Source organism: Myodes glareolus, chromosome 4 (genome assembly GCF_982192425.1).
Source record: "Myodes glareolus chromosome 4, mMyoGla1.1, whole genome shotgun sequence".
NCBI lineage: Eukaryota > Metazoa > Chordata > Mammalia > Rodentia > Cricetidae > Myodes > Myodes glareolus.
The window spans coordinates 42,535,592-42,549,129 of record NC_142029.1 but is presented as its reverse complement, the minus strand read 5'-3'; the positions used below and the strand labels follow the sequence as shown (position 1 = coordinate 42,549,129).

Sequence of the window (13,538 nt, the reverse complement as noted above, 5' to 3'; positions counted from 1 at the left end):
CAGGTAGTATTTATCTGAGTGATAGGGACCTGAGGTCCCTTTTCCCTTGCATCTGCCTTTTGCTATTGGGTCAGTCTCGTTATTAGAACCAACTTGCTCTAACCATCTATTTTACATGGTTCCTAGGCCCCACTACTACTTCAAACAATATCCATTTATTCACATTTATGAGAATATTTACTTAAGGCCTCCGTATGGCAGGCATTTACTAGGGTTTCTTTGTGTTGGGCATTCTGAGCGATGCAGAGCAGACCTGGTGTCCCTGTCACGCTTACATCCTAAGGTGGGGACCTTTTCTTTCCTATTAAACCACAGTTGCTGGCTACCACAGTCCAGGCTGAAAAACGCTGGAATGGTAAAATGTTACTCTGCCAGTTGACACCATCCAAACATCAGCTGGCTCATCAACCCTCCAAGCTATCTTTTTAAGACTAAGAATTCAGAGTTCATAACCAAGGACGGTGGATATTTAATAATAATAATAACAATAATATTTAAAGAACAAACAAACACTAATAATTCAAATGCTAACACTTAAAATCAGGGCTGGCTTATAGCTCAGCTGTAGAGGATTTACATATGTGAAGATTCCTGGGTTCCACTCCTAGCAGTGTAAAAGTTGTTTTAAAACAACACCAATGTCTTCCAATATAACAAAACTTTAAAAATGGGCATAGCTAGAAAGCGAAAATGTAAAACTAAATATTTTTATAAATATTCTTTAAACTGATAATAAAATGGTTGTCTCAGTGGGGTATTATGGTGGTTTGAATGACTCCCATGGGCTATATATTTGGCTGAGCCCCAGTGCGTGGAACTGTTTGGGAAGGATTAGCAAGTGTGGCTTTGTTGGAGGAGGTACATCACTGTCATTAGGGGTGTGCTTGGAGGTTTCAAAAACCCAAGTCATTCAGTGATTTCTCTCTCTTCCCCGTGTTGGGATCGGGAAGTTCTCAGCTTCTGCTCCAGAGCCCTGCCGGCCTGCCTGCTTGCTGCCATGCTCCCCACCTTGATGACCAGAAGAAAAGATAAGCCCAGGTAAATCCTCTCTTCTATAAGTTGCTTTGGTCATAGTGCCTCTTCACAGCAATAGAAAAGTATCAAAAACATTTTTTTAGGGGGGAGGCAGTGTTCGACACAGGATTCCCCTGTATAGCCCTGGCTGTCCTAGAACTCCCTCTGTAGACCAAGCTGGCCTCAGACTTACAGAGATCCTCCTGCCCCTGCCTCCTGAGCACTGGGATTAAGGGTGTGTAACTAGCAGGCTCAAGGACAGGTATTAGTAAAACTGCATAGGTCCCTAGCACTCTCACATCTTGGACAGATCCCCTAGCATTCTGATGACGTGGTACTTGGAACAGAGACTAGACTTGCTCCTCACGTCAGCTTTTACCTTTCCCCACACACCAGGATGAAGAACCACAGAGATGACCAAGTTGAGGAGCAAGGGAAAGGGTGTGCTATAGATCAGGGGAGGAGAGGGCTGGCATCGACTTTTTATTTAAGGGGGCACTGATAGAGGGCACTGCTGGGCACAGTTGTGGGGGGGGCACCATTGGGGACAGAAGGATGTGTTGAACTGAGACCCTGATCCAGAGGCCTTGATGTCTCCAAGGAGTCAAAGTGTGGTTGCCTTGGCCAATGGCCCAGTCTTACCAAGGCCCCTGTCTTTGAGGAAGAGGAAGACTTCCCCTCAGAGCTACCTATATTCACCCTCCTAACTGCACCTCTGACCACGCCTCTTATGCATCTCCTTCCCTCACACACAATCAAAAAACCTCAGTGGCATTTGCCATGTCTTTTTACATGGCGAACTAAACCTGTTTAGTTAAATCTAGGCCCTCATTTTCATCTAAGCCTGTATATCATAAAGCCAGGGTCATTTTGGTTCCAGTTTCAGGTATTTCTAGACTGAAAATATATATTAGTATTCAGGAATTCTCCTCTCACCAATGGGAAACTCTCCTAACAATGCCTTTAATCCCAGTACTCAAGAGGTTGAGGCAGGAGGATCTCTAAGAGTTCAAGGACAGCCTGATCTACAGAGGGAGTTCCAAGACAGCCAGGACTACAAAGAAAACTCCAATCTCAACCCCCCCCAAAATAAAAAGAAAACAATGGCAACAAAACAAATAACAACTAAACATACACACACACACACACACACACACAAACAAAAAAACAACTCTCTTCCCAAAATAAAACCACAAAAACTCTATCCCAAGGACAACACCAAAACACTGAAAATAAGAGGCTGTCATTTAACAGCCATGAGGTGTTAACCCCTTATTTTAGATACTATATATAGATTCTGTGTTTGCTTGGATTTCCACCTCTCATATCCACCCAATGGGCTACAGAAAGAAAAACAAACAAGCAATCCAAAGTCTTCTGTATAAAGGCAACTTCAATTTCTTTCCGAAAGTCAGGCCTCTTCTGCAGACGGAGAAATGCAGAGAGGCATTTTCCAGGGTGGGACCTGATACCTGTTGGTAGTCCTGAGGAAGGTGTGAGTCCTAATTATGTACCGTTTATTTGAGGGTACTGGTTACAATTTCAGGGAAGCCGGGTAGAAATATTCCAGCTAACATTCTGCTCGGCAGGTGGGAAGTGAAGATGGGTAATTTCCCTCCACTATTTGTCTTGTTTAATTGGTATTATTGGGGTAAAAAATTTAGTTTCCCTTAACATGTTGGATTCACGTCCCAGTTACTAATTGTGGTGTTCCAGGTTGGGTCAAGACACAGAAATTTTCCCTGAGAGGTATCATGACCTGTTTTTTCGATTCCTGGGAAATCAGTTTGTCTGAAGTGGGTAGTGACAGAACAAGACTGCTTTATGGGAGACCACTGCTTGCAAAGGTTCTGTACAAAAAGCCTGCCTGCCCCTTCGTTGTTTTCCAATAACACTGTATTAGCAAATGCCTGGGGATGTGGATCCGGGGACAAAATGTTAGCCTAGCATGCCCGAGGCCCTGGCTTCCATGCCCAGCCTTGCATCAACAAGGATGGCACAGGCCTCTGATCTTAGCACTTGATTAGTAAAGGCATAAGGACCAGAAGTTCAAGGTCATTGTCAGCTACTAGGGAATTCAAGGTTAGCTTGAAGTAGAGAATGTCTCAAACATACAGGCATGTACACATTAGAGTGCGCACGCGAACACACACACACACACACACACACACACACACACACACACACACACACACACTAACACAAAGCCTAACAAACACGAGACAATACTAGCAAGTGGTAAAAGTGGGCTGAGGATGTAGGCTGGTTTGCCCTTTGGATAGAGAAACATCTGCAGCCAGTTATTTAACACTGCATTCGCCGACCAAAAAAGAACTTCAGAACTACTGCCATTAAAGGGCCAGTGTCTGGGGCAACACTTCTCCAAAGCATCTGGGCACATTTTTTTCATTCTATGATGTGGGTCACTGGTCAGTAGTTACTTAAGTACACGTATGAGAACTGAAAATGTCTTTTATAGTTTGTGTTCCGATGGAATCTTATTTCCAAAATTGTTTTCCCATTGCTTTAGTTAGCAAGAAAAATTTCCGGTGCTGAGACAAAAAATAAAAAAAAATCAGTTATATTTAGTAAGGCAGGCCAATAGTTAAAAACTGAAGAAAAGAGGAAAATTTAAGTTGGTTTATTCCCAGACTTCACTCATCTGAACGCTCTGGTAGGAAGCCACCTGAGAACTGAATCATGCATAGTTTTAATGGATTGAAGTCCAAACGCTGCAAGACTGCTCGCTTTTCCTCCATGGACGCGGACGGGCAGGGTAGGGCGGCTGCTGCATCCGTCCTCACAGGCATGGCCAGGCCCTGAGCCCAGCGAGGCGCTGCGCCACAAAGAGCCGCAGCGATGGAGGGAGGAGGAGGAAAGGCGGCGTCACCGTGGCGGCTCAGATAACTCAGAGGTGCAGGTGGGAGACCCGCGGCCGCGGAGACCTCGGTGACCTCGGAGACCACGGCTTTGTGGTCAGCGTCCTTCCCATCACCTTCTGAACCACAAATAGAACCCCGGGGAGACCGGGAGAAGGTAGACCAGACCGCTTGTTCCGCGGGCGGCACTTTCGACTGTCGCTCCTTAGTTTAATGCTCGGGCTTGAGTTTGAAGTCACTCGAAACGTGTATGATCTTAAACATTTAAAAATTAACCCTTAGAGCTTTTGCCTAACTAGATTGCATATTATTAAAAATTAATCCTCAAAACAATCCTCTGCTTTTAGTAATAACTTGGAATCAGAGGAATCGGTCACCCACTGGACAATAGGAAATGGCATATACCTCTGGGGGAAAAAATGCTTTTGGGGGACTAGTTAAGTTCTAATTTATGAACAGCACGGTTCTATCGGGCTTTACTTTTTAATTTATTAACTTGTTTTTGTTTCGTATCAAAATGCAGCGCGTCCTTCCTCAGATTGCTGCGGGAGTAGGACGAGCGGACTCTGAGATCCCCGGATTAAGAGGTGTGCTAATAAGGGCTAACAATTGGCTCTGGGAAAAACTCTGATTTGTGGCAATTTTCTCGTTTCTGTGGCATGAACATCTTCACCGTTTCTGCTCTGGAAGCAGTGTGAGGTCAGTTGCTTCATCAAATTGCTGCCAGGTCAGCAAGGCGCCTTGGGGAGCCAGTACTACCCGAGGTGGTACTGGGTGCTGCACCCATGCTGGTTCTCACGCAGACCACAGGTGGATTTGAGCATCTCTCTGAGGTGATGGTTGGGTCGGACCTGCCCTTTGTTTGCACGAGATTTTGCTAAGTGATTGAGAGAATTTTCGAGGGCCACCATACTGGGGAGATGCTAGGGGCTTCATTTTTTCCATTGCAATTTTGTAGGTCAAGGAAGGCCTGGTTATACAGGACTGGAATTTCAGCACTCAGGAGGCTGAGAAGGGAGATTGCCACGGGTTAGAGGCCAGCCAGGACTTCAGAGTGAAATTCTGTCTCAAAATACAAATTAAGCGAGCAAAAAGTAAACGCAAGCGCACACTCGCGCGCGCATACACACACACACACACACACACACACACACACACACACACACACACACACACACGGTGGGAAGGGAGGGAGGGAGGAAGAGAGAGTCCCAAACCGAGCCGGGCAGTCCTGATTTCAGATTCAGAATCCTGTACAAGATATTGTTTGAAGACAAAGGCCTAGTACCGAGGAAAAGATAACATTAGAAACCATTTGAATGGCTGAACTTATCTGTTCGTTTTCATTTATAAAAATCTGACAATGTTGTGAAACTATAAATGTGGACCAAATACCAGTGTATGCGTCTATGGACAGCACTGAACTCAGAGTTCTTTCTCCTTCTTGATTAGATACTAATCCTGGCTAAAAAAAAGACAAGTGTGTCTGTCTGAATGGAGCTGTGTGCATGTAACCACAGACCTGTTTAGAATGAGAAGGACCTTAGATATGGTTTCTTCCATTTTCAGATATGCTATACAAATTCATTAGAACCCCCTTGGAAGGTGTGTATGCGAGGAAGGGGAAGGGAAAGGGAGAGAGGAAGAGAGAGGGAGAGAAAAAAACAAGTGCAGAAGTGCACAGAAGTTCAATCCACGCGTACCCGGCCCTCCCTACCACGCACCACCCCTGCCCTTTCACTGAAAGCAGTTCCTTGGTGGAAATCTGCTTCCTGTGTTTTCAATATGCAGCTTTCATTTCAGGAGACTGGTGGTAACTGACGTCGTCATTTGCTTTCCAAAAACAGGGGAAAAAAATGAAAAGCTAACAAACAAACAAAAAGACAGTAAACTGTAGAGAAAACTTTATCATTGCCCAAACAGGTAGTAAGAGGCAAGGTCAGATTTGGAATTAAGGGTGACGGCTCCCAGCATCATTTTCCTTTTCAGAAGCCAGCTACCCATCCTTCCTTCCTGTTACAGCTCTGTGTGAAGGTCCAGATGTGCTGACCCCTGGGTCACTGTGACGGGTGCACACACTGTGAATACTTAAGATATGCGGTTGTTCCCAATTAAGATGTATCAAAGGATAAGAAAAAATTAGTTGAATTTTCTGGTTTTTCAGACTGGAAAACTTATAATTATGTGCTCTTCTTAAATTTAAAAAGAAGTACACCAGATTGCTCTATAAAAATATGTGAGTGATATTCAGCTTTTGATGTAGGCATTTTTTAAAAAATTTAACACAGATTCAAAGCCCACCCCCGACTGAAATAAATTCTATAATATTCAGATTCTATCAGTGATTCACCCTCTGATTTGAAAAAAGTTACTAGTGAATATTTATGTGGGTTAGGCTCCTTTCCCACTAACAAAGCAAATCACTCATGTCACCAAAGATTTAACAATTTATCCTTTGTATAGTGTAATAATCAGCAGCACCAAGTACCACAAAGATGGAAAATGATAACCAGAAATTGATAAATAGATTTAAAGCAGTACCAACAGGAAGTTCCAGTTTTTAAAAGTCAAACTTTCTTATTTATCATATATTTAGATAAAAAACATAAAAATTGTGATGTTCTATGGTTTGTATGTGTGTTTTAAAAGACAGGATCTTATTATGTATATACCCAACGATGGAAGTTGAGATACTCCTGAGTCTCACAAATGTTGGAATTTTAGGTATCTGTCACACATAACTTTTTAAAAGAATGGTATTTGATGAACAACCAAACTTTTGGGAACGATGATCTTTAATGGGCAAATATTTGTGTCCAAGAATTTGATTCTTTGAACATGGAGGCTGAAATCCAGAGAGACACTAAGTCTCAGTCTAGTGAAGACACTAGTCTTCAGTCAGGAACTGGGTAGCCTTAAACCACCTGGATGACAAGGCTCAGAGCTCCAAAGAAAAGATGATTTTCCTTTTAGATTCTTTGCCTACCGCAATTAATGCTGCTTAGTGTGCATTGTCAACTTTAAAAAGAAAATTTGCCATCCAGTCGCTCTTAGTTCATTGGCATGCACTTTAGAATATTCCTTTAAAAAAAAATCTGTGCAAATGTGTCCTGATTATCTTTTATCTCCAGAACCTAAAAATCATGCTCAAATCATATTCACGACGCGTTCACGAAGGCCCAGATCCCGAGGCAGGAGCATTATCTATGTATTAAATTCACACCCTCCTACAGATCAATTTCAGCGGAGCCCGAAAAGTACATTATAATTTCTTTATAATGAAACCCAAAATATTCAGAAAGAAATCAGGCAGTTTCCAAGGATTTTGTCCAGCAGCCAGTTTACACCGATCCTGTCCAGAGCCGGTGTCCCTCCTCGGGAAGGATGGCATCCTCTCCGTCCGCCCTGAGCGCTGGGCTCAGGACAGCAACTGTCCTCGCGGTTCGCAGCCCTCGGCTCTGCGGTCGACCAATGGCTGATGCCTTTTGCCCGGTCATCCCGCCTTTTGGTGGCATACTAGCCAATAAGAATGGGCTCATGGAGTCAGCAGCCAATGGGAACTGGGAGAGGCGGAGGCCTAGCCTCCCGCGGTGCAAGCTGGGCCTCCTCTCCGTTGCCCGGGAGCCGGAGGCCGCCGAGCCGCCGCCCACAGCAGCGGTCCAAAATAGTGACTGAGTTCAAACTCCCCGCAGCCGTCGTCGGAGCGTCCCGGTGTTCCTCGCCTCGGGCCGCAGCTGTCGGTCGGGCTCGGGGATCGGGTGGGTGATCCAGGCAGGAGCAGGCAGCGCCGGCTTGGAGGGTAAGGGGCGGGCCGAGGCCAAGCGAAGAGGTCTGCGGCTGGGGGATGGACGCGATGTGGGTGAGGTGGGGCGGGGCGGCTGATGCGGCACTGGGGTGGAGCAGAAGAAGGTTAAGAGCGTGGGGGTTTGTTAGCCCCGAAAAGTAGGAGGAAAGTGCGGTGCTGGCGGATCCAGAGTTACCAGAAGGAACTCTTTGGAGCCTGGTGGAGATCGGGACGGTGGGCGTGGAGCCTTTCAGAGGCTCTGGAACAGGGTATTATTATTATTATTACACTGTCATTAAGGGGGAAAAGCACTTTTTCCCAGGCTGTGAATTACTTTTATTCATCCTTGAAGGTTGGAATCAGACGAATAAAGATAGTTAGTAAAACCTACCTGTTGACATAGCTGAGCTGGGGTTGGGTAGACGCTTTGCTCCGCGTAGGGGTGAACAAGGGGACAGTGTTTCTCAGTGTGGAGAACTGAGCCAGTTCACCTGAATGTAAACTTACTTCGTGGGCCTGAAAAGTAATGGCATCTCTTGGTAACAAGTTATAAGCGGCAGTGTGCCAACCCCCCACCCCCGGGGAGGGGTGCGGTGAATAGCAGATTCGTTGCGAGGATTAATTTTATGGAGGTATTTGTACCAATGTGTGGGTAAATGGGTGAGGAGTGTGGAGGAAGGTTTTATGAGAGTAGATTTTCTTTTCGGATTGATTTTGAGTCTTTTCTGTCATGGACCAGCCCGTGTGCTCATCTCCATCCCGAAGTTTGAGGGTCTAAGCTCATCGCCCCAGTAGAGTACGCTTCACCACTTTAATGTTTATTTATGCCCAATCGTGCATTTAGGATTAGATGTCTTTGGGATCAAAAGCCGTCATTTAGTTCAGCAGTTAAAAGCACTGACTACTCTTCCAGAGGACCCAGGTTTGATTTCCAGCAGCCCCATGACAGGTTGCAACTGTCTGTAACTCCAGTTCCAAGAAATTCAACGCTTTCTTCTGGTCTCCTTGGGCATCGGAATGCACATAGTGCGCAGACATATGCTCAGGCAAAACACCCATACACATACTAATACATAGATCAGTAGCAGGCATCGAGAAAAAAGGTGGAGGGAGGCTTCATTTTACTCGTGCTCATTAATCTGTATTCTTCTTTCTAGTCTCTTTCTGCACTTACGTTTTATATTATCATTTACTGTATTTCATCCTGTGTTTGGTTGCATGTTGATTACGATGTCCATTCAGATGTGTGACAGGGAAGGCTAGTTTTCTTAGAGTCTTTAAGCTGATAAACTGTCATTCAGATGTCAAAAATTTGCTGATGCTGTCTCTTTAACACCACAGAACTAATTCCATAAGACTTGCTAGCAGTCCCTTCCTGGCTCTCCTTTCTGTTGTCAACTCTGGAGGACACCCTCTTCTGCCCACCACAACTTAATCTACCCCCCCCATTCCATCCTTTTCTTGGCTAGCTCCTGCATTTCGGCTTCTACCATCTATAACTTATTAGCCCAACTCAGTTTTGCATCTCTCCAGCTCCTATGTAGGCAGATTTAGGTATTTCCACTCAGATTAACCTGGCCACAGGCACCCTAAACGCAGTATGTCTGGTAGCTGAACGGTTACCTTTTCCTGACAAACCCCTTGCAACTGGGTGGTATCATTTGCATCCAGTTTTACAAGTCAAAAACTTTGAAATTCATCCAGGTTCTTCTTATAGTCCACATTCAGTCCTTCATCAACTCTAGTTTATTTGATTTGCTAACTATCTCGGACATCAGTTTGTAGCCCTGTATCACTAGTTATGCTACTGTAGCTCAAACCCCCATCTCTTGGGTTAGGATGGCCCTTTGTAAAGGTCATGTCTGAGGGCTTTAACCTTCCTGAGGATCCTTTGTTTCCATAAGAAGTCTTCCTGTGATTGCAGTTTCCTTCTGATCAGCTTCACACGTCACTTACTGGTGCTCACAGCCAGTGCTTTCTCTTCAAACCAGATTGCCCAATATTAATATAATGTGAAACATATTTATTTTCAGCAAACATAAATTATAAGCAAGTAAAGTTAATTTTAATATATGGTAGCCTAATAATCCAAAATATTGTGTCAACACATAACCAATATAGAAAAGATTATTAAAGTTTTTTTTTGTTTTTCGTGTGTGTGTATTAAATCTTCAAAAGCTCATGTGGTATGTTGTAAGAGTTTTTGGTTACTACACAATGAGAATAACTTTCATTGCCCTCTCTTTTATCCTCACTCACTTCCTTTAGAACTGTTCCTACATGTGTAAATTTATACCTAGATTCTACATATGTGATAACATGAAGTATTTGTCTTTCTGAGTGTGGCTTATTGAAATAACACTGAACAATCCAGTTCCATCCATTTTCCTGCAATATCCTGCTTGCAGGTGAATACATTTCTGCTGTGTAATCTGCCTTATTTTCTTTGTGACTTCTTCTGCTGGTGGACCTCTAGGTTGATGCGAATCATGGCTATGAGAGTGGGGTAGTGGTAAACACAGACGTCCCGCCAACATATTCCAGCTGTCATATATCTCAGTTCTGATGATCTGCATTTCACATGCTTAGTAACTATTTGAAATTTGAGGGTATGCTGTGTTTTTGTTATTAGGTCCTTGATGACTTGGTATAGGGTCCAGGCTGCTGGGTTTTGGGGTTAAAGGCATGGCCCCCTGTGCCCAGCCCTTGCTAAACTGTTTATTTTTACAGGTGCTGCTGTTTCTCTTGGAAGAAGCCCTTCTTCACCAGCTGCCTGCTTTTAGTAACCGAATTTGCCACTGCCCATCCAGTCTCTGCCCTCCCCCAAATTATACTGTGCTTAACCTCTGGTAATACCTGGAAACAGAATCCCCCAGTGCCCTGCCGGCACTAATCGTGGATCTCATTTCATCGTCTCGACTTCCTTTTTCTCTCAGCAGCTGAATTCTTTTGCATTATTTTTCCTCCTTTTGGCTCAGAGTTCATTAATGTGAGGGAATGTGGTCTCTTACTCATTTTTTATTTGTAACTTATTCAGTGTACAATGTCTGACATTTGGTGGGTGTTGAACAAGTGTCTGGTGAATGGATGAAACATTCGTGGTATTTTCATTTGACTGACTAAACTTTGGGAATACATTTTACAGTTATGTTTTCATTTGACTATTTTAAAATGCTTGCTTATTTATTTGTTTATAAAAACAAGCTGATTGTGTCAGAAGTGAGAAGGCTAGCACTTGCTGTGTGCTGACTGATCATGTTCAAATCATACTTAAAAGTCCAACATAGTTTAAAAGTTCTTAGTATTTTAAAATTTTATTTTAAATAACATAGTTTGATATTTAAGGAAGAGAAGATTCTGTGAAACTAAAATAAGTTTTTTTATATGCAGAAGCATGTAAATAGAATGAGGAAAGTATGGGTTTTCATTTTCTTTTTAATCTTTTAAAAAGTTCTCTATAGAATTTGCAGTTGCAGTGTGAAGGCAGTACTGTGGCTCTTTCCCGTCATCCATCATTCTGGAGGAGATAGAGCCCCTTAATTCCAGCTGTCGCTCCTAGTTTCAGTTTTTTTTTTTTTTTTTTTTTTTTGTCCTGTTGCCTACCAGCAGCAGGAGTAACCAGGGAGCAATGTTTTATACACAGAAACCCAGCACAGGCTTTTGTTGAGGGATTAGCAACACTTTGGTTTTATACACTTTGTTCACAGACTCGCATGAGCCCCGTGATCACTGTGATAATGTCTATACACAGTGTCTCTGCCGAATGCAGTTTCTTACGATCCATGAGACCTGGTCATAAAGAAGGCATTCCAGCACTGAAGGAGTCCTTGGCATGTTATCTCCTGACCCGTTAGGATATATAACCTGTATTGTTGGGGATTCTTGTTAAAGAAATTTACTTTCAGATACAAAATGAAATGTTTTGGAATTGATAGTTTCCTGGCATTGCTGTAGTAATGCTCTTGGTCATTGTTAGGAAGGTAACTATTCTTAGAGATTGAATTAGCAAGACACACACACACACACACACACACACACACACACACACACAGCTTTTAGCTAGCTAACTTTTTATATAATGAATTACATAAACCACTTTATCCCACCCCTCGTTGACAGCAGAAACAGATAAGACATCTGAAAACTGATTTATTCCTGATCGCAATGACTAGTTTAAATGAGAATGAAACCTACACATGAAACATAAATGTTCAGGATTCTGTTAAGTCATACATCTCTTTTTTCTTTAATGGAAAAAAAAGAATATATTCCATACAATATATTCTGATTATGCTTTCCCCTTTCCCATTCTCTCCTCCTCCCCTTCCATCCAAACCCACACCCTTTCTTTCTCTCTCTTATTAGAAAATGAACACGTATCTAATAATAATATGAAAGTAAAATAAAACAAAGTCAGATAATCAACATCAGATACAACAAACGAGAATAGGACAAAATGAATAGAAGATAAAGAGCCGCATAAAAGAAGCATAGCTGCAGAGACAGCCACATTCACACAGAAAAAGCTCATAAAAACACAGAACAGGAAAAAAGGTTTACACAAAGACCCCTAAGACGAGCAAACAAACCTAAAGCGCGACAAAGCATGGTGAGACGGAGCACCTCCAGAACTGGTCATCTGCGCTGGGCGTGGGACCTGCCCTCCAGAGTGGTTTGTGGGCACAGCGAAACTCTGTTGGAGAACTGAGGTTCCCTTTGTAAGCAGTTTTCAACTGGAGATAGCTTCTGAGCTAGGAATGGGGCTGTGTTCGCTTACCCTTCCAGTGCTGGGACCCGGTCAGGCCCAGACCTCTTCAGGCCTGTACATGCTGCCAGTCTCTATGAGTTCATCTGTGCTTTCTCCTGCTGGGTTTAGATGGCCTTGTTTCATTGTCCTCCACCCCCTCTGGCTCTTGCAACCTTTCTGCCTCCTCTTCCAAGTGTTCCCTGAGCCATGGGGTAGAGTGGGCTGGGCTGGGGGTGTCTGATGGAGACATCCCATTTCGAACTGAGTGTTCCAAGGTCTCTTACTCTCTGCACATTGTCTCTGGGTCTCTGTGTTTGTTCCCATCTCCTGCAGGAAGAAGCTTCTCTGATGATGGCTGAGTGAGACACTGCTCTATGGGTAGCAGAATGTCATTATAAGTCATTTTGTTGCTATGATTCTTTAAGTTATACATCTTTTTTTTAAGAGAAGAGACAATTCCATTCATTTAACAATCTGTCTAAGCCAGCCGTGTGGCTCACACTTGTAACCCCACTGCTTGGAAGGCAGTAGTAGGGATGAAGGCATCTTTAACTGCACAGTGAGTTTCTGATTAGCCTGGGCTCCCCAAGACCCTGTCTCCAAACCAACAATATTAGTCATGTACAAATTATAGATGTAAATGCAGGTGAACTTTCTTTTGTCTAAAGCCATACTAGATTTCTCAGTTATTTCAGATAAAGCCATAAAAATCTCTGACAGCAAATAGAATGGTATTTCCAGGGCTAAGGCCTATATAGACAGTAAAGCCGACCAGTAGCATAGAGTGCTGGGCCCACCGTAACAGACTTCATCTGAAGTGTTGTTGAGAAGGTGGCCTTTGTGCTGAAGCCAGGGTGAGGGAGCGACTGTTGGAAAGTTCTAGGTGGAGAATGAAGCCAGTGAGAGGTCTGGCAGGTGGGGAACTCAGAAGGCTGTTTAGCCTGGGGAAGGGATGGGAGCTGTGCCTTGACCAGGCTGGGGCAGGAAGCAGAGCACCAAATCTCAGGCAGGTTTGACCTTAAGGAATCTGAGGGTCTTAGGAAGTCTTTGAAGTGGATTGAGCAGGGAGGCCCCACTGTGTAATCTCTGCTCTCAGCTGCTATTTCTGGCTGCT

The 13,538-nt window shown here is 43.7% G+C and overlaps 1 protein-coding gene across 4 annotated transcripts in view; it reads left to right on the top strand.

The window, feature by feature from the left end:
- The first annotated feature begins 3,681 nt into the window (after positions 1-3,681).
- The window catches only part of Lca5 (lebercilin LCA5), a 50,544-nt gene continuing 40,687 nt past the window's right edge, over positions 3,682-13,538 (top strand). Inside the window, exons 1-2 of one of the 4 annotated variants that reach the window (XM_085689461.2) lie at positions 3,682-4,050; positions 4,417-4,480. The gene's annotated coding sequence lies outside the window, so the exon portion shown is untranslated. Of the gene's footprint in view, positions 4,051-4,416; positions 4,593-7,514; positions 7,693-13,538 lie in introns of those variants that run through there. The other 3 variants (XM_087905437.1, XM_048435750.3, XM_085689462.2) reach the window with 3 other exon arrangements.